The sequence below is a fragment of the Cervus elaphus genome, chromosome 14 (assembly GCF_910594005.1).
Source record: "Cervus elaphus chromosome 14, mCerEla1.1, whole genome shotgun sequence".
Lineage (NCBI taxonomy): Eukaryota > Metazoa > Chordata > Mammalia > Artiodactyla > Cervidae > Cervus > Cervus elaphus.
In genome coordinates this window covers 10,769,020-10,791,613 of record NC_057828.1, presented here as the reverse complement: position 1 = coordinate 10,791,613, position 22,594 = coordinate 10,769,020, and the positions used below count along the sequence as shown (strand labels likewise).

The window sequence follows — 22,594 nt, the reverse complement described above, 5'->3', positions numbered from 1 at the left end:
CTCTCATACATATCTCAACCACACATACACACATGCATGCACAAAACCCTAAAATGGACATATTTCTAAATATGAGAGGCATTTATTTTGTTTCTGCACAGAATTGAAGCCGCTATTATTGCTGGTAGCCAGAGCTCTCCTGATTGGTGCTACAGTATCTCAGTGTTCAACAATGAGCTCTGTCATAATAAGTGCTTGGCTTCTGGGTCAGTGTGTCTTTCAGCCTCAGGCTGGCAAACAGCATGAAAGGGCACATGTGGAAGGTCGTTATGGGACAGGTCTGAGTGAGGCCGGGGTTCTGACCTTTGCTCCCCAGTGGAGGGCATTTAGTCATGTGATCATGCCTTACTGCACAGTAAGCTGGTTAGACTGTATGTCTAGGAAAAAAGCAGATGAGTAGAATAGGTCTGTCTCATAGCCACTGATGATTTCATAGTTGACTGTGAATATTAACATTCTAGTAACTGTATTTATAAATACATAATGTAATTTGGGGTGGTTTCTTTGTTTTTAAAAACAGCATCCTGAAAACACACGCAATAGTGTTAAAATAAAGCCTCCATTTTGAACATGAAATTCTGAATAATGTTTGAAGCAATATCAACTTATATTTATCAGTTATATATTTATACATTATGTATACATAGATATTTATATATACATATATTATTTTTGTGGTTCAGACGGTTAAGTGTCTGTCTGCAATGCTGGATACCTGGGTTCGATCCCTGGGTCAGGAAGATCCCCTGGAGAAGGAAATGGCAACCCACTCCAGTACTCTTGCCTGGAAAATCCCATGGACAGAGGAGCCTGGTAGGCTACAGTCCATGGGGTTGCAAAGAGTCAGACACGACTGAATGACTTTACTCTACTTTATATATAATTAAGTATATACTTATTAAAAAACTAAGATCATGGCATCCAGCCCCATAACTTCATGGCAAATAGATGTGGAAACAATGTAAACAGTGAGAGACTGTTTTCTTGGGCTCCAAAATCACTGCAGGTAGTGGCTGCAGCCATAAAATTTAAAGGTGCTTGCTCTTTGGAAGAAAAGCTATGACCAACCTAGACAGCATATCAGAAAGTAGAGACATTACTTTGCCAACAAAGGCCCATATAGTCAAAGCTATGGTTTTTCCATTAGTCATGTATGGATATGAGAGTGGACCGTAAAGAAAGCTGAGTGCTGAAGAACTGATGCTGCTGAACTGTGGTGTTGGAGAAGTCTTGAGAGTCCCTTGGACTGCAAGGAGATCCAGCCAGTCCGTCCTAAAGGAGATCAGTCCTGAATATTCATTGGAAGGACTGATGCTGAAACTGAAGTTTCAATACTTTGGCCACCTGATGTGAAGAACTGACTCATTGGGAAAGACTCTGATGCTGGTAAAGATTGAAGACAGGAGAAGGGGGAGACAGAATGAGATGGTGGGTGGGCATCACCGACTTGATGGACTTGAGTTTCAGTGAGCTCCTGGAGTGGTGATGAACATGGAAGTCTGGCTTGCTGTAGTCCATGGGGTGGCAAAGAGTCAGACATGGCTGAGCGAGTGAACTGAACTGGTATGTATGCATTCTTTTGCATTGCCTTTCTTATATGAAAATGCTTAAATTTTTCTTCATAATTGCACTGTTTTAAATCTAACCTAGAGTGTTTGCCTCTTTCATACATTTAAACATTTTTTGTCACATGTGAGGATATAAAACATATAAATACACATCTGACATTTGCTTCAATATGTCATATATGAAAGAACTAAAGAAAGTACCAAATATAAGAATGAGTGGAAGTATGACTTAGTGATGAAATTTAGTAAATTATTAATAGAAAAAATGATCTCAAAACTAAGATTTAAATAGTCAAATATCCTGAGTAAATGAGATATTGCTAATATTGCCATAATATAAATTAAATCACATAAACTTATGCTTAGCAGAACCAAATGATTATTTTCTGAATCATAACTCAGGTGAAGTATTTGGCCTCTAAGATGAGCCTAACATATTTGAATTCAATGCTCTTAGGGAAAAAAATAAAATAGCAGCATTTTCAAATTATATATCATGCAAGATTGGATTTTAATGTGCTTCAGAATACCTCAAAAATGATATCAAATACAGTAATGCTACAGTAAAAATGTTAACAGCCATCCTGTTTGTGCTTCATAATAAAATCATATTTACATTGAGATTTGGATTTTATTATGTTGGTGTTTTATTTACACTTTGAGTTGTAACATTAATTACACTAGGTTAAATCAAGTCTAACCTAATTTCATTTTTCACGAACTTTGCTTTTATACATATTTGTATAATTTCCAGCAAACAGTAATCACAGTGATTCAACTCCATATAACCTCCTCTAACCATGTCATTCATAATTGCAGAAAATAGAAATTAATCTTTTGAAAGTTCAATAGCATAGTACTCTTTGCTGTCAGGGAAAAGGCAGCAGGTGTGGCAGTGGGCTGCAGTCATTTGTCAACTTAGGTAAACTTTGATGGTGGCATCTACATGAAAATTATACTAATGCAAAAGTAACGCTTCTCAATGCTGTTATTAACACTCTGCACCAGCAGAATGATAATGAGACTCAAAGCACTTCTGAATTTCAAGTTATTTTTTTCCAATGGTGGAGTGTTCCTTAGATTTCTTTTTTAGATTCTGTGCATACAGAAATAAGCACATTGAAGTTGCTTAATAAATTATAAAGTGGTTGAATGCAACCTAAAGATCAGTCACAATTAGGTAATATTAATATACTCTCTCACATGATGAGTTTATTAGGTTTTTATAAATATAACAGTTTTCAGTATTTATGTTACTTCGAGGTTTAGGATCCCTTAGGATCCTAAACACATTAGGACCCTAAACACATTAGGATCCCTTCTCTCCTTTACACACCTGTTGAAGTTTCTCAGTAAGTGATATGTCAAAAATATTGTCTTCTTTCCTGTGATTCAAATTTATAGCCTGTGTTTGAGCCCTGAACATGCCCTAGCAATGTGAATTTTAAAAATTAAGTTAATTTCTTTTGATGTTTGATTTCTTTATATGTTAAAAAAAGAGAGAGAAAATAGTAACCACTCTTCATTTATTTAAATTGTTGTTGTGATGTCAGAGATACAGCAGTGAGCAGTCCCTGCCCAGGAATTGAACCTGGGTAGCCTGGGTGAAAATCAGGACTCCCAACTTCTAGACCCACCAGGGGCTAGAGGCTAGAAGCAGAATGGCCTTGACCTTTATCCCAGTGAAAGCAGGAATATTTCAAGAAAGCAAATGCTGTAAAAACAGGTACAAAGCTTATTATTAGAGACACAGCACAACAAGTGAGAGAGCACACAGAGAAGCAATTTATTCACTGTACCCCAGTGTTCATTGCAGCACTGCTCACAGTAGCCAGGACGTGGAAGCAACCTAGATGTCCGTCGACAGATGAAAGGATAGAGAAGTTGTGGTACATATATACAATGGAGTATTACTCAACCATAAAAAAGAACAAATTGAGTCAGTTCTAGTGAGGTGGATAAGTCTAGAGCCTGTTATACAGAGTGAAGTAGATTAGAAAGAGAAAAACAAATATCATATATTAACACATATATGTGGAATCTAGAAAAGTGGTATTGATGAAACTACTTGCAGGGAAGGAATGGAGCTGCAGACATAGAGAACAGACTTGTGGACGCAGTGGGGAAGGAGAGAGTAGGGCAAATGGAGAAATTAGCATCAGCATATATGCACTATCATTTGTAAATGGACAGCTGGTGAGAAGTTGCTGTATACCACAGGGAGCCCAGTCTGGTGCGCTGTGATGCTTTGAGGAGTAGAATGGAGGGAGGGGAGGGAGGCTAAAGAGGAAGGGGATATAAGTGTAACTGTGGCTGATTTACTTTGTTGTATGGCAGAAACCAGCACAACATTGTAAATTTTAAAAAACAAAAACTAAAAAATCAACATATATTAAAAAAAAAAAAAAAGACTGAAGCAAGGCAGAAGGATGTGGACATCCTCTCTAATTAGAAGGAACATTTCTTTTCTCACACCTACCTGACTGGTCCTAGGATCCTCCCCAAGATGCTTGGGCAACTTTTTGCTAAGATGGATCCCACCACAGCGGCCTGTGGGAGTATCTCCACACTTACTATGGGATGGCACCCCCTTCCTTCAAGGAGCCTTCCTACACATGTGCAGAAGAGAAGTTTTCCTTGACCTCAAGAGTAGGCACCTTATCTTTTTACTTCAGCAGAGCTCAGCTTCTGCCACTAGCTTTGTCCTTGGAGTGTCTGGGTGAGAACAAAGCTTCAGTCTTACTCCACTTGACAAACACCAGCTGTCCAGCCCAGGGGCCCATCTATCTTCTACCTCAGTTGTAAGCGTGGATGATATTATGTAAATAAAATCACTTTGTGGCTTTTAAAACACAATATGTCATTAAAATACAAGTGTTACTTACTATTGCTTGACAACATTTAAAATCTTCAGTGTTAGGAGAAAATAGGCAACCTATCATTTGAAGAATCCAAATAGTGAAGTCTAGTTGGTTTTGCCTTTTTCTGGCTAGATCCAAAACCTGATAGATCAAAAGAATATTAAGTATCAGAATAATCTGGTTAAATGCAGAAGCTTCCTGTCTACCACATTTTCTTGGCAAGAGATCAGACTAAGGATAACAGAATTAAATGTCTGAGGCAGGCATATGCGCTCCACCATGGGAAAGTAAAGAACAGACATGTATCTTCCTCCGTCATAGAGCTAAAAATGGAAACAGCAGGGATTCCCACACTGACTGCTTGACTGCCCAAGGCTGTGTTCATAATTTCTAAGCAGGTAGGGCATAATTTATTAACATCCATGAATCCATTAAATTATATTCCACAAAATTCCTGTGGTAAAATGAAGATGGCCACAATATCTTTGCAACTCTGCTGAAAGGGGATTAGAAGTCTTCTCCTATTGAATCTGTATAGGTTTCTTAACTCATTTGTTTTACAAAATTAGGCAGTAGTACAGATTTGTTCTGCTGATCATACTTTTTGACCCCGGTTAAAGAGTAAATTTGGGCTTCCCTTGTTGCTCAACTGGTAGAGTCTGCCTGTAATGTGGGAGACCTGACTTTGATCCCTGGGTTGCGAAGATCCCCTGGAGGAGGAAAAGGCTGCCCACTCCAGTATTCTGGCCTGAGAGTTTCCATGGACTGTATAGTCCATGGGGTTATAGAGTCGGACACAATTGAGCAACTTTCACTTTCAAAGAGTAAATTGGATTTAGCCTGTAAATAACAGGTGAGAGGTTCTTTATGCTCTAGCAAGTTTTACTTCAGCCTTAGAGAACCCCAACTAGTACTTTGTGTTTTCCTGGTGACCTTTAAGAGACTCCTAGTTTTTTGCTACTTTAGGAACATACACTAAAACCCATAGCAAAAGTGAAAGTCTCTCAGTCATGTCCGACTCTTTGCTACCTCATGGACTGTATAGTCCGTGGAATTCTCCAGGCCAGAATACTGGAGTGGGTAGCCTTTCCCTTCTCCAGGGGATCTTCCCAACCCAGGGATCGAACCCAGGTCTCCCACATTGCAGGCAGATTCTTTACCAGCTGAGCCATGAGGGAAGCCCAAGAATACTGGAGTGGGTAGCCTATCCCTTCTCCAGCAGATCTTCCCACCCCAGGAGTCAAACCGGGGTCTCCTGCATTGCAGGTGGATTCTTTACCAACTGAGCTGTGAGGACTAGGTTATATTCAATGCTTGTCCATAGACACCAGACAAACGGCCATAAGATTTCCTAAGCTGCAAACACTGTGTTTTATTCCTGCACATTTTTACTGAGGCTTACAACCCAGTCATTTGTATTTCTACTGAAATGCAATAATGTTGGAAAGAAATGAACCAATTAAGCTTAGGTTACACAGATAGAAGAGTGAAATAGGAAGTGAAAAAGTAAGAATCAAGGATGATTCAGACTTCATCAATTGGGTGAATTGTGGTGTCACTTAGAGATGGAGAATACCAGTGTAGTGATTTGTAAACACAGCCAGTCTTTTCCATTTCTTCTCTCAGGGGTTGGCGTCTGTCACCCAGTTCTTAAGTCTTGGTTGGCCATGTGACTTGTTTTTTGCCAATAGAACATTAGCCAATGTCACACCACAGAGACCTGAAAAGTACTTGCATATTTTACTTTGCTCTCTTAAGAACTTACTTAGAACACTGCTGCCATCCTGAGAACAATTCCAGAATAACCTGTACACATGGAGAGAGGACCAAGTCGGTAGCCATTCCAGCCTAAGTCTTGTGTGAAACACCCTCAGTGGCTGACCTGCCAGCTGACAGACACTTTAACCAATCCACACAGACCAGAACTATCTAGTGGGATCAAAACTGATTGCAAAACTGCAGAGCTGTGAGCTAAATTAATAGTTTTTGTTTTAAACCACAGTTACTTGTGTTAGTTATCTCTTGTGGAGCAAAGCACAGCAAAACTTAGATTGCTTATTTCAGTTTTCACGGCTCAGGAGTCAGGGCATGACTTATCTGGGTCCTCTGCTAGGGGTCTCTCAAGGTTTAAATTCTATCAATAAGGCTGTGATTTTATCTAGAAGCTGGATTGGACCCAGCAATTCCACTACTGGACATATACCCTGAGGAAAAAAAACATAATTGAAGAAGACACATACACCCAAAAATTCACGGCAGCACTATTTACAACAGCCAGAACATGGAAGCAACCTAAATGTCCATCCACAGAGGAATGGATAAAGAAGATGTGTTACACAGATACCATGGCAGATTACTCAACCATAAAAAGGAACAAAATGGAGTCATTTATAGAGAAGTGGATGGACCTCAAGACTGTAATACAGAGTGAAGTAAGTCAGAGGAGACGAATATACTTTAAGACACTCTCAGGTTGTTGGCAGAATTTGTTTCCTCATGAATGCAAGACAGAGGGCTCAGTTTCTTGCCCACTTTCGGCTGGAGGTTGCCTTCCACCACTAGAGGTTGCTCACATTCCTTGTCATGTGGACTTTGCCAACATGGCTACTTCCTTACTCAGCCAGCAAGGGGCATATCTAGAGCAAATCTGCCAGTGGTAAGACCAAGTCCTCCATAGGTAACATCATCAAGGAAGTGACATCACATCACCCTGGCCACATTCTATTGGTTAGGAGCAAGACACAGACCCTTCGTATACTCAGGGCAGGATATCATATTAACACAAAATCTCAAACACCCTGGATTCTGTCCACCACAAGGTCATTTATTAGACAGGAGAAGTTAACTGATACAGCCAGATAAGAAGCATGTAGTTTTCTAAAGACATTATGATTTTGTACTTAAAAGAGTAGATTCTATAGCTTGGCTGCCTGATTTTGTATCCTAGGTCTGACACTTAGCTGTGTGGCATGAGATGACCATCTGACTTCATTCCTAACTGCATAAACAATTTCTATTTTAATAATGTTTGTAGATATCTTTACCTATGGGAATTCTTATTGATAACAACCAAACAGGTTACAGCCATGCTGATTCATTTTACTCATATCATAAAGAGAAAACTACACAAGATGCCATATCTATCTCAGCTTTGTACCCACTACATCTTCCCAGTAAGGAGGGAAAATTCTGTCAGCAATAACTCTGTGGAGGACAGCACACTGCAGATCTGCCTGCTTATGGTGTCATAAATATTGGAGTCGTTGAAACTAAATTAATTTGAATTTGGGATTCATGCTGCAGTGCCTTTACTGTGTTGCATAGTTGGCTAGGATGTCCCACCTGTTTTTCCACAAAACTGAAAGTAGGAAACCACCTAAATTTAGGTAGGCTTTTACCTAAACTTTCTCTTTTGTAACATCTAAAAATGCAGTGTGTGTAACAGCTAAGAGAATAAACATTCAGATGTTAACAAAGTAATTCCTTTAAACTTTACTCCTCTGTTTAAAAAGGAAAGTACAGTCTATGTGGGGTTTCCCAGGTAGCTTAGTGATAAAGAACCTGCCTGCCAGTGTAGGAGACACAGCAGACACATGTTCGAGTCCTGGGTCGGGAAGATCCCCTGGAGAAGGAAGTGTGTCTGTATACGTTCTTGTATTGTACATATTGTTTACCCATATGATTTTCAATATGTACTACCAACATGATTGGCAAGTGATATTGCAATTTGGACTGAGCACTAAGTGGCATACATTTAATAACATAAAAATAAGACATTTTATTCCTGCATTTTTATTTTTAAACTTTTGTGTAACTCAAGAGTGCATTAAAATAAACCTGACATTTCACAGCTTTAGAAGAATAATTCACTCATCACCTATGAACAAAAATTGTGAACACATAACTAGATTCTTTAAAATGAATTTTTATTGGCATATAGTTGCTTTACAATGACGTGTTTGTTTCTGCTGGGCAGCACGTTGAATTGGCTCTGCATATTCATGTATCCCCTCATTTTTGGATTTCCTTCCCGTGTAGGTCACCACAGAACACTGAGTACAGTTCCCTGAGCTCTACAGGAGGTTCTCACTACTGAGCTGTTTTATACATAATCGTGTATATGTGTCAGCCCCAGTCTCCCAACGTCCCAACCTTCCCCCACTTGGCATCCATGTGTCCCTTGTCTATGTCTGTGTCTTTCCTGGAATATTCTTTCCTGGAATATTTCATGGACAGAGGAGCCTAGCAGGGGCTACAATACATAGATCACACAATCCATAGGGTAACAAGGAGTCAGTCATGACTGAGCATGTGCACGCGCGCACGCGCACACACACACACACACCGTTTCTTCTAGATTCCATATATATATATACATATATATATATGCATGAAAACACATATTTGTTTTTCTCGTTCTGACTTTCTTCACTCTGTGTGACAGTCTCTAGGTCTGTCTACAGCTAATTTGTTAATGGCAAGTGTGTGTGGCTTCATAACTTTAGAAATCCTTGGTTCCCTGCTCATTTTTGTATGTGGAAATCTTACATAATTCTTGATCTTGTCTGAAGCAAAATAATTTTTCTGTATTGTCTTATGCTCCTTGCTGATACATGAAAACCACTCCATACTCATTACTCTGTACTCTTAATGGTTCATTGCCATTACTTAGAATATATGTTAATAAAAAAAAAGAGTCTCTTATGAAGAATATCTGAAATTTAGCTTTTATTTAATGTGAGGGGGAAAAAAAATTAAGCCACCTTCTTTAAGCCATTTAGACCTTTGCAAACTTGTGAGTCAAAAAAAAAAAAAACTTGTAGAATCATTAGGGGGCTAAGATGGAAGAAAGAAAAGTCCTGAGTATTAAGCATAATGATGCACACCTGCTTTCAGTCAGCCTTTCTGCCGGCGCATCAACCATTCTGGAATACAAATTCTCCTTCTTGCACAGCTGGAATACAGTGCTGCTTTCCAGATAGTGGAAAGTCATTAAGGGCACACGAATAGACCACAACATGATTGTGGAAGACCGAACCATGAAATTTACTAAGGGGTGGGATTGTCTAAAACAGGTTTGAATTGTTCAGAACTCCTTTGCTTCAAGAGCCTAAAGTAAATACAGAAAAGATTATTTTATTGCCTCTTCAGGATTGATTTACACAAAGTAAATGTGCCTGCCTCCAAGGATGGACATTCTGCTACCAGGGGAGCAGACTTGATTTTCTGCTTATCTTTTAATGATTTCCTGCAGGCAAAAAACTGAAGCCAACATCCTGCTGACATCTGTTTATTGGTATGGGTCTTATTTAGAACCCCAGTCCTAGGTAATTATTCATTTCTTATTGGCAGTAGGATTGTGTAGATCACAATGTTTTGCAACATTTAAGCTATAATAAATAAAGGGATAAACAAAGCTCTTTTCTTAAATACTCAGTTACATAGAACACCAGGAAGACAAACCAGAGAGCTTATACTGGTTTTTGCTGGATCGTCACTCCATAGAATGCACATTTATCATTAACAAATGGAAGGCCAAGAAGCTGCTAGCTTTTCCATCATACATCAGGTCAGATATTTTAGTGATCAAGGAAAAACTTCATATTGTCATTTATGCTGTTATTTAAGTCATCATGTAGGGTATTTGTTTTTATCCTTAGTAATATTTATTTTTAAGGGAGTATGACTTCACTGAAAAACAATGGCTTTTGACTTAAAAAATGTAGTTTTGAGCCTAAACCTGATCTTGGAGATATTAGGAAAAACTTAAACATTCTGAATCTCTTTATTCCTACTTTACATGGAAATAGGAATATGGATCTCCTAAGGGCATTCAGTCACTCAGCAATGTCTGACTCTGTGACCCCATGGACTGCAGCATGCCAGGCTTCACTGTCCATCACCAACTCCTGGAACTTGCTCTAACTCATGTCCATTGAGTTGGTGATGCCATCCAACCATCTCATCCTGTGTCATCCCCTTCTCCTTCCTTCAATCTTTCCCAGCATCAGAGTCTTTTCCAATGAGTCAGTTCTTAGTATCAGGTGGCCAAAGTATTGAAACTTCATCTTCAGCATCAGTCCTTCCAGTGAATATTCAGGACTGATTTCCTTTAGGATGGACTGGTTGGATCTCCTTGCAGTCCAAGGGATTCTCAAAAGTCTTCAACACCACAGTTCAAAAGCATCAATTCTTTGGTGCTCAGCTTTCTTTATGGTCCAACTCTCATATCTATACCTGACTACTGGAAAAACCATGGCTTTGACTAGCTTTGTTGGCAAAGTAATTCTCTGATTTTTAATATGCTGTCTAGGTTGGTCATAGCTTTTATTCCAAGGAAGAAACATCTTTTAATTTCATGGCTGCAACTGTTTATAATAGCCAGGACATGGAAGCAACCTAGATGTCCATCAGCAGATGAATGGATAAGGAAGTTGTGGTACCTATACACCATGGAATATTACTCAGCCATTAAAAAGAATTCATTTGAATCAGTTCTAATGAGATGGATGAAACTGGAGCCCATTATACAGAGTGAAGTAAGCCAGAAAGATAGAGACCAATACAGTATACTAATGCATATATATGGAATTTAGAAAGATGGTAACGATAACCCTATATACAAAACAGAAAAAGAGTCACAGATGTACAGAACAGACTTTTGGACTCTGTGGGAGAAGGCGAGGGTGGGATGTTTTGAGAGAACAGCATCAAAACATGTATACTATCAAGGGTGAAACAGATCACCAGCCCAGGTTGGATGCATGAGACAAGTGCTCAGGGCTGGTGCACTGGGAAGACCCATTGGGATCAGGTGGAGAGGGAGGTGGGAGAGGGGATCAGGATGGGGAATACATGTAAATCCATGGCTGATTCATGTCAATGTATGGCAAAAACCACTACAATATTGTAAAATAATTAGCCTCCAACTAATAAAAATAAATGGAAAAAAAATTTCATGGCTGCAGTCACCATCTGCAGTGATTTTTGGAGCCTAAGAAAATGGAGTCTGTCACTGTTTCCATTGTTTCTCCATTTATTTGTCATGAAGTGATGGGACTGGATGCCATGATCTTAGTTTTCTGAATGTTGAGTTTTAAACCAGCTTTGTCACTCTCCTCTTTCACTTTTATCAAGAGGCTCTTTAGTTCCTCTTTGCTTTCTGCCATAGGGGTAGTATCACCTGCATATCTGAGGTTAGTAATATTTCTCCCAGAAATCTTGATTCCAGCTTGTTCTTCATTCAGCCTGGCATTTTGCATGATGTACTCTGCTTAGAAGTTAAATAAACAGGGAGACGATATACAGCCTTGACATACTCCTTTCCCAATTTGGAACTAGTCCATTGTTCCATGTCTGGTTTGAATTGTTGTTTCTTGAACTTCATACAGATTTCTCAGGAGGCAGGTAAGGTGGTCTGGTATTCCTATCTCTTTAAGAATTTTCCACAGTTTGTTGTGATCCACACAGTCAGAAGCTTTAATGTAGTCAATAAAGTGATAAGGGCATAGTGGAGAATAATTTGATATCACTACCTTAATAATGCTTTATTTAATCCCTAAGCTCTTCCACTACTTGCTTTGAAGTGTTTAGCTTTAAACATAAATTGATGCTGACCAAGTGATGCTTTGCTTTGAAGGACAGGTCTAATCAATTCAGTTTAAATAGGGAGGTTGTGAGTTAACCACATAATAGAACTATTAGTCTAGCACTTACCAAAGTGAGAATTATCTGAATGGGGCCATGTTTACAGGATGCTAAAGAATATCCGGGATATCAGGACTTAATTCCCACAACCTATGAATATCACCTTATATGACAGAAAGATGGGATGATTTGTAAGGATTTTGAGATGGTACATTATGCTGGATGATACATTGCCCTAAATGCAGTCACATGTGTTCTTATAAGAAAGAAGTAGAGAGATGTGAACATAGAAGAGGAAAAGACACACAGGAAGACCATGTGTCCATGGAGGCAGGCCTGGGTGAGACGAACATAAGTCACAGAAGCTGGCATCCACCTAGAAGCTGGAAGAGGAAGCCCATCCTCCCCCGGAGCTTGCTGAGGGAGCACCATCCTGCTAACACTGAATTTCGAAGTGATGATGCCGAATTTGGACATCCTACACCCAGCACTGTGAGAGAGTGTTTTTCTTTTGTTTTACAGCAAGTTATGGTCCTCCATTACAGCAGTGTCCATGACTAGCACAGTGCTCTTGATTGCTCACAGATGAGTGGGACTGACTCCCAAACGATCCCTGGTGCAGGAGGAGAAAAACAAACAGATGCGCGTCCTGTGAGCTGGGAGACCAGGATGGAGTGTCCATACATGTGACATCTGAGGGACATGTGACATCTGAGGGACATCGCAGGTTGCACAGTGTTCACAGAAGTGACATAGAGTAGGAAAGGGGTGTTCCAAGTGTCTTACATACATGAGGTGGAAAAAGATGATTAAAAAGTCAGATAAGCACTAGTGTTAGTCGTTCAGTCGTGCCCGACCCTTTGAGACCCCATGGACTGTGTCCCGCCAAGCAAGAATACTGCAGTGGGTAGCCAGTTTCTCCAGGGGATCTTCCCAACCCATGGATTGAACCTAGGTCTCAGTTGGTATTGATTTCCAAAACACTCGTTAGTGAAAAGTAACTAGAGGAGCTTCAAAACCACATTAATTTCAGATGTGTATGTTAATAGTAGATTTTTGTTAATGGTATAACTATGGGGTGGGTATGAATGAGTCATCATATTAAATTAACTGTTGAATAGATTATATCTATTTAATTGCTTTTTGTACAGTTCATGAGCTACCCTGGTGGCTCAGTAGTAAAGAATCTGCCTGCAATGCAGGAGACACCAATTCGATCCCTGGGATGGGAGGATCCCTTGGAGAAGGAAATGGCAACCCACTCCAGTGTTCTTGCCTGGGAAATGTCATGAACAGAGGAACCTAGCAGGCTGCAGTCCATGGGGTCACAAGATTTGGGCACAATTTAGTGACTAAACTACCACCATCATAGTTCATGCATTTGAAATTTTTTCCCTGAGTTAAAGTACTAATTCAGGTATTTTGGTAAATAGAAATATTTCTAACAGAATAATACACATTAAAAATATATATAGTGGATATTTTGAATCCTAGACTATGCAGACTAGGTAAATATTGCCATTTTGATGAAAATGACTCAACCACTCTCATGTCTTTCCAGTTTTGGAGGAATTTTCTCTCAAAGAGGAAGAGTATTTGCCATGATATTGAAATATGAAGAAACATAGCCTTTAGGGAAGAGTGGAAACTGATACCAGTGTTTGTAATGTTTGACTGAGTGGCCAAGGTAATGATAGACAAAGTTGAGGTGACAGTAGTAATATTGAGAAGATCTTCTCTGGGACCCGAAGAGTTTAGGGGCAATTTACCTAGGATACAATATAGGAGAAAATCTAGTGGCAGAGTAAGCATGGAAGGCAAAGGAAGCTAAACTAGGAAGTTATTTTAGACAAGAGAAAACACAAGCCTGAGCTAAAGTAAAGCAATGCCACAAAAAGGAAATCTAACATTTAGTACATAGGACTCATTTTCAGTACCCCGTGGAATGACAAAATGAGGTAGCAAATTTATATCCTCCTTTCTTCCCTCAAATGGATTTGACAGTACTTACATCTGCAGGTTTGACTATCTCAAGTATTTAAAATGGCATTATGTTTATTTGTAATATTTAATATGCAGTAATATACAAAGGAACAGAACTCCGAATGACACCCTAATGCAGAGAAACAAAAATGAAAGCTGTTGGTATTTTCAGCAAATTTATGAGCTGTCTCCATGTTTTTCAGATAATTTTGATTCCTGCAGTAGTTAGCAGAAGTCAAAAATTGCATTTCATTATAAGGCAGTCTGGGTAAAAGGGAAATTCCTGCCACTTAAAAATTGTGTCATACTGATACACGTATAAGTGGGGACTTAAATTTTTGTGATTACTAACTCATTGTCAGTGAATATAGTTTTGTGTAAAGAAAATATAAAAAAACTTGATCCCAGACTGAAGCAGGAAAAAATAGAAAAGATGAATAGACCAATCACAACTACTGAAATTGAAACTGTGATTAAAATTTTTCCAAAAAAATCAAAATCATCAGTTGAATTCTATCAAGCATTTAGAGAAGAGTTAACACTTATCCTTTTGAAACATTCCAAAAATTGCAGAAGAAGGAACACTCCCAAACTCATTCTGTGAGACCACCATCACCCTGATACCAAAACCAGACAAAAATACCACAAAAAAAGAAAATTACAGGCCAACATAACTGATGGGCATAGATGTAAAAATACTCAACAAAATGCTAACAAACCAAATCCAACAATACATTGAGGCATACACCATGATCAAGTGGCACTTATTTCAGGGATGCAAAGTTTCTTTAATATTGGCAAATCAATGTTATATCCCACATTAACAAATTGAGAATAAAAACTATATGCTGAGAATAAAAACTATATGCTCATCTCTAAAGATGCAGAAAAAGCTTCTGATCAAATTCAACACTTATTTATGATAATAACTCCAGAAAGTGAGGATAGAGGGAAAATACCTCAACGTAATAAAGGCCATATACATCAAACCCACAGCAAATATCCCACTCAGTGGTGAAAAGCAGAAAGCACTTGCTCTAAGATCAGAACCAAGAGAAGGAATCTCACTGTCACTATTTTTATTCCACACAATTATGGAAGTTCTAGCCATGGAAATCATAGAAGAAAAAGAAATGAAAGGTATCCAAGTTGGAAAAGAAGTAAAACTGTCGCAGGTTGACATGATTCTATACATAAAAAATCCTAAAGATGCCACCAGAGCTCATCAATGACTTCAGTAAATTTGCAGAATACAAAATTAATGCACAGTAATTGACAGAAGAAGCAATTGACCTGGGAAGTTAAAAGTATTGCCTAAAAGAAGTTATGGGTAAGATACTTTGAAGAATTTAAAGTGTATTTTTCATGTGTTCCAAAAGTATTAAATAGAAGAGTTTGTTGGTTTTGGCTAATAACAACTGCTTTACCCTATGGAAAAGAATTTTAAATTTCTCAGTCAATAAAAAGTGTGCAGTTTTTCAGTTTAAAGCATTTGTATAACTATATAACTATATTCTTATACCAGCTTTGCAAATACTATATTGAAATTAGATTAGCAATTACTATATTAGAGACTTTTATACTTTTCAAGACATGGTATATATTTCAAATATTTAACTTATTGTTGTATAATCATATGATTATGTAATCATATAATGTGAGCGTATCCATAAAGTAGATCAGTATAAGTTAGGGTCAGAAACTATCTTCAGGTTTAACTCTCCAAGAGGCTAATATAAGCAACTTTCTAGTGACAGTGAAATTTGCATTAGTGGTTTTTAAGTATAAATATTAAAGAGGATAATGTCTAATATTAGGTATAAAGATTTCACAATTGAAATGGCATCTGTGGAAGAAAAGTGAGTCACCTTCTTTGAAGTCCACATTGAGAGAAATTTACATATACAGCATCCTTGCAGCCAAGACTGTCTACTTTTCTGTGTATTCTCAGAGTTTAGCATATTCTCTGTTACACCAAATTTGCTGAAAAAATGTTTAAGAAAAGAATAAATGAGCATTACGAAGTTATTGCTAGTCACTTTTCCCAAGAAAAGAATCTATTTTCCATGGAATTACCATTTCAATGAGCAAGAAAGCAAGATGTGACACAGATTGGTGTGCTCTGCGGTATCATATTTCATACTTATAGTGTGAGGTTTCATGATAATAACATGCAATGGAAGAATTCTGGTCACAACATCTCCTGCATTTTTTCTTCTAAGCATTTTCCATAAATTAGGAGAAATACATGAGTGTTCAGGGTTTCAAAAAGATTCCTGTTGCTATAGGAATTAAGTATACTTTACATATTAATTGTAATTTAGATATTACAATAAAATTTGGTTGACCTTTGCCTTTTTCTAAACATTTGCTTTCACCTGCAGACTTAAAAATATTATTAGAGAGGTTGCATAAGCTTTTAACCTTATGTTCATTAAAGTAAGTGTTTATGCATCAAAGATGGCTAGTAGATGAGGAAAATTTCCTGTTATCACATCAATTCCTTAATATAACACATATATTATTTTCTCCTATTTTGAATCAGAATAATTCTCTGTTTTCTTTTTGGCATCATAGCGGCCAATTATTTGTATTATTTACAGGAATGATCATATTGCTTTTTAAATCATATTAAAGGTAAATATTGATATCATCTGAGCCACTGTTGAGAGGATGAAATTTCACCCTCAACCCCCTTGAGTCCTGGTGGCTGGATAAGAAATTAAATTGACACAAGACAGATTAACAGGAGAAAAAGAAACACATTCTACTGGTGCCCACAGAAGTCTCATAGAAGGAGGGCCTAAGAAGTGGTTGGAATAGATTATACACTTTTAGAAAAAGAAACAATATATTTGTAAGAATTAGCAGGACAAAGAAACTTAAGTGTTGGGTGTTTAATTAATGAAGAATCGAAATGGAGTTTGGGGCTGGAGTGGTAGATTCAAGTCACCTGGTTTGTCTTTATGGGTTCCGTGGCCCTGAATTTCCTATCTTTCATGATAAGGATGACCTCTTACTTCCAGACACAGGAAGTGCATTTTTCACATAAAAGATTCATTTTCTGCCTTCAAAGAGAGAGAAATGAAAGTCAAGGTGTCTCTCTTGCATTGGCCAATTCTTAAGTAACGTTAAAATAATTGGTATGCCACTGAAGCACATTTTGGGATGGCCAACCCTGGGCCTAAACACCACGTTTTTTTTTTTAAACAAATATGCAGTAATCAGCTACATTTTGACTCTCGGAATCTGAAATCCTGGAGGTGGGACTTAGAAATTACCTTTGGACCAAGAGACTGTCATATAGAGTGAAGTAAGCCAGAAAGAGAAAAAAAAAATACTGTATATTAAGCATATATATATATAGAGAGAGAATCTATAAAAATGGTACAGATGAACCTATTTGCAGGGCAGGAATAGAGGCATAGATGTAGAGAATGGATACATGTGGACACAGAGGGCAGCTGCTGCTGCTGCTGCTAAGTCGCTTCAGTCGTGTCCGACTCTGTGCGACCCCAGAGACTGCAGCCCACCAGGCTCCCCCGTCCCTGGGATTCTCCAGGCAAGAACAGCGCCGTGGGTTGCCATTTCCTTCTCCAGTGCGTGAAAGTGAAAAGTGAAAGTGAAGTCGCTCAGTCGTGTCCGACTCTCTGCGACCCCATGGACTGCAGCCCACCGGGCTCGTCCGTCCATGGGATTTTCCAGGCCAGAGTACTGGAGTGGGGTGCCGTTGCCTTCTCCACAGAGGCAGAGGGGGAGGATTCGGGAGACCGGGATTGATGCATGTGCACTGCCTTGTGTAAACAGACAGCTGGTGGGAAGCTGCTGTACACCACAGGGAGCTCAGCCCAGTGATGACCTGGAGGGGTGAGGTGGGGCGGGCCGGAGGTCAGAGAGGGAGGGGGTATAGACATACAGCTATGTGGACAACTTTGTTGACCAACAAAAATGTAACACAAGGTTTAAAACAACTACTCCAATGGAAAATAGATAAATTAATAAATGCAATCCCCCTTTTTCAACCTCCAACCAAAAAAAAAAGAAAAGAAAATTACATTTTAATTTACTACTGATGATTCAAAACTGCTGCTGTTGGAGCAGCTCAGGCCCACTTCACGCCTGTCCATGATTTTGAGGAGGAAGAAAATCTTTATCATGATTCAAGAACATAATTAGTACACTGCAGTAAGGATGTTAATGGGATAAGTGAAGGAAGTATAAATAGATTTAAACTGATTTAAATTTAAACTAGATTTAAATTTAAATTAAATTAGATTTAAACAGGCAATCTCTTAGTCTCTCCTCTGAGATGTCTTCCTCTTTCAAGTTTATTCCTCTTTCTGTTGGTTCTTTTTTCTTCATCTTTTCATGCAACCTGTACAATAAAGCCTGTCTTATGATACCTATCCTTCTGAAAGGATTTCCTTCCATTGAGTTTTGTAGTTTATAGCAAAACTAAGTGGGGCCCATAAGAAAAGAAGGCTTAAATGGCAAAATATTGGGTTGGCCAAAGGTCATTTGGGTTTCTCCATAAGATATTACAGAAAAAAAAACCCAAACAAACTTTTTGACCAACCTAATAACTTCTTTTCTGGAATTTTTTTTTTATGTAGAAATGTTTTAATTTTTGTTGGGTTCACCTTATCATCATTGCTAACCACTCATTCATCGACTCAGCAAGTATTTTTGAGTTGCTACTGTATGTCGGAAAGTGTCATGGGCACTGTTGAATGGGTCCTTAAAGTGGCCAGACAACCTGTTCTTATAGGGATAGTTCCATGGAGGTATTGTAATGTGAGCAAATCATAAGACGATATAGAATATTTCAGTACTTAACATCCCTATAAGGAAAAAAAAAACAGGTCAATGGTGATTGGAATTTAGGAAGTTTAAAAATGTAAAAGAGCAAATCATGAAGCTATATAGGAAAAGAGCAGTCTAGGCAGAAGTTGTGATGTTTAAGGTGCCTCTGAAGGTAGAGTGTTTGGTCAGCAAAGGATCAGTTAAGAGGCCAGTGTGGCCAAACGAGAGAGAAAAAGGGAAGCATGACAGGAAATGATGCCAAACACAGTATAAGGAACAGACCATGTGTGTCCTTTCAGGTCGGCACACAGCACAGCGTTTGGCTTTATTATTAGTGGTGTGAAAACCCTCTGGAATTCCCGTGTCAGAATAGAGAGACTCCACCTGGGCTTCCCATGTGGCACAGTCATAAAAATTCTGTCTGCCAATGCAGGAAACTTGGGCTCAGTCTGGGTTGGAAAGATACCCTGGAGGAGGAAATGGCCTCCCATTCCAGTATTTTTGCCTGGAAAATCTCATGGACAGAAGAGTGTGGCAGGCCACAGTCCATGGGGTCACAAAGAGTTGGACACTACTGAGCACATGCACACAAACTTGCCAAAATCAAGTTAAAAATGTTTAGTCAGCCTCTAACATATATGCAAAGAATCATTGCTTTATCCAGCCTAGCTTATCACACTTAATATGCAATGGTTTAGTCAGTCAGCTGAATAACAAACTTATAGCTTGTAATAAATACCATTTCTTGCACTCAACAAAATTGAAATAATTCTAATCTTAAAGATTAGCCATTATATTACCTAGCATGTCAGCTATTAATAGAAACAGAATCCAATCCAGATGTTTTAAGAGACTGCAATTAGATAGTATTTACAAAAGTGTAAAAATAGTATAATAAAACAAACAGAAAACTGAAAAGTTGATGAATCCAGAGAATAGTAATTACAGTAAGCAATTATGTCTCCTCGGGCTGAAGGGATTGAATGTATTAAAAAGCAAGTTGGATGTATGGGCATTATTAGACATTTTTTTAATGATAAAGTGTTTAAGTTGATGGCAGTGATTCAGGAAAAAAAAAAAGTTTTTTATCAAATAGTAAGAAGAATTTCTCAAGACATATCATGGTAGGCAAGACTCTGAGAATATATATACTTGATAAGAGCATCTCTATACAAGAAAAGCAAGCTATAATAATGACATAAGATTGAGAATGCTGGTAGGCAAGTAGGTAGGGTTAAGAAATTTTAGAATTTTTTCTTCTTTATTGTTTCCCTTTCTAAAGAAAAAGTGATTTACAGTAGGCCTTTTTGTCAGTGCTTTGTTTTTAGAGAAACTTTGCAGGTTAAAGAAATTCTCTTCTATACCTACTTTGCTGAAAGATCATGAGGTGGTTGTTCTTTTTATGACAAATGGATGCTGAAGTTTTGCAAATGTAATTTCTGCTTTTACTGCCATGAACCCATTGTTTTACTCTTTAGCTGGTTAAGATACTGATTTACATTTACTGATCTTTAATGTTAATAAAACCTACATTCACTGAGATAGATCAGTTTTGTTCAGGATGTATTTGTATATTTAAATGTTTCTGAATTTGGTGTGTATTTGTTTTTTTTGCAAAATCCATTACATCTATGTTCCTATATGAAATTGGATGATCACTTTCCTTTCTCATACTATCTTTGTCAGATTTTGGTGTGACGGTCTTCCAGCCTCATGGAATGAGTGGGGTTTTCTTCATCTGTTGTCAAGAAGAGCTTCTATAAGATTGAAAATTTTCTTTCTTATTAATTTGGAAGAATACAAGGTAAGACATCATGACCTTGAGTTTTATTTGTGGGGAAAAAAAAGGATGATATTCCATTTCTTTAAAGCCCAGAATACTCATTTAACATTTTCATGAACAGTTTAGTAAGTTACTCTTCACATCTGTTTCAAATCTATTGCTTTTAGATTGTTCATAATATCCTTTTATTATCTGTTTAATGTCTTCTCTCCAGCTATAGGCATCCACTCTGTCATGACTGAAATATATATATATTTCATATATATGTATATTTCATATATATATATATGTATATTTATGGTTTCTCTTTTATTTTTCTCTCTCTCAATTAAGAAGTCATTATTTTGTCAACTTTTCAGACCTTTTTTGAACTTTGCTGCATGTACACTTTCTATTTAATTATCTTTCTCTAAGAATTTTTTTCTGTCTACCTCTTAGACCCAGGTTGCTTTTCACTTTGCAACTTTTTCAGCTGATACTTTATTTCTATCTTGTATGTGTGTCAGTCACTCAGTGGTGTCCAACTCTTCGCAACCCCATAGACTGTAGCCCTCCAGGCTCCTCTTTCCATGGAATTCTCCAGGCAAGAATACTGGTGTGGGTTGCCGTTCTCTTCTCCAAGGGAGCTTCCCGACCCAGAGGTGGAACTCTGGTTTCTTGCACTGCGGGCAGATTTCTAACTTATACGTTTAAAATTGCAAATTATTTTAAATTTCTGCTTTATTTTTTCAGATAGGGTTTGATAAGCATCATTTTGTTATCAATTATAATGTTTTCCTAATATTCTTTTGTATTTCTTAATGTCTAAAAATATGAGGTGAAGGGTATTTTATTTTTGGTTTGCCATTGGTTTGTAATATAATTGCATTGTATTTTTAAAATATCTTAATTTCACTTCTGAAAGGTTTCGTGATTTGCTTTCAAATTGCATTTGTAAATGCAATGCTTACAGTGCTTCTAAATGCACCATATATGCTTAAAAAACCATGTATAATCTAATTACTGACCTAATTTTGTTCATTACTTCAAAATAATTTGTTATATTTTTCAAATCTTGTTTGTTCCACTTTATGCTTTTTAAAATTAATATCTATTTTGTATAATATAATTATTTCATGTTTATAATGACATTGTATAAAAATTCATTTTATTGTATCTATTTAAAAGATACTTTATTGCTACCAAAGAAAATTGAAAAGATAGAAATTTATTAAAATAAGACAAATTCATATATCTTCCCATAAGCACACACATCTCACTGAGTTACGGTTTTTAGATATGCTTCAGATTAAAGAAGAATGAGTGAATATATTTGAATCTATTTAAGTAGACTCTAGCAGCTTCTACTTCTTTCCTGTCCAAATGTTTATTTACCACACAGCAGTGAGAGAACATGGGCTTCCCTGGCTCAGTGGAACCCACCTGCCAATCCAGAAGATGTGGGTCTGATCCCTGGGTCGGGAGGAGGAAATGGCAGCCCACTCAAATATTCTTGCCTGGGAACTCCCATGGTCAGAGGAGCCTGGAGGGCTACAGTCCATGAGCTCACAAAAGGGTTGGAAACAACCTAGAGACCAAACAACAACAAGTGTGAGAACACCTTTGAAATACAGGATATTCTATTCTTCAAATTTCAGATCATAAATAATGTTTTACAGTAAGTATGCCCCATGCAATATTTGGGATGTCTTTTATGTCACATTTACTCACTGTTTATCTGAAGTTCAAATGTAACTGAGCATTGTGTGTATTTTGTTTGCTAAATGTAGATGTTTCTCTGTTGCTCAAAGTTCTTCAATGACTTTCCAATCTCATACAGAGTAAAAGCCAAAGTAAAAATCAGTTTTAGACGTGACAGTGCAAGCTCTGGCCTGGACTGACTCTCCAATCTCATTTCCTCTAATAACATCCAACATTGCTCCAGAAAAATCCAGTGACCTTCTTGTTCT

At 37.8% G+C, this 22,594-nt stretch overlaps 1 long non-coding RNA gene across 1 annotated transcript; it reads left to right on the top strand.

The window, feature by feature from the left end:
• The first annotated feature begins 705 nt into the window (after window positions 1–705).
• On the top strand, window positions 706–22,219 carry LOC122708209. Its single transcript, XR_006345048.1, has 3 exons — window positions 706–813; window positions 4,999–5,001; window positions 22,174–22,219. It is a non-coding gene; the product is annotated as an uncharacterized LOC122708209 (long non-coding RNA).
• The last annotated feature ends 375 nt before the right edge of the window (window positions 22,220–22,594 follow it).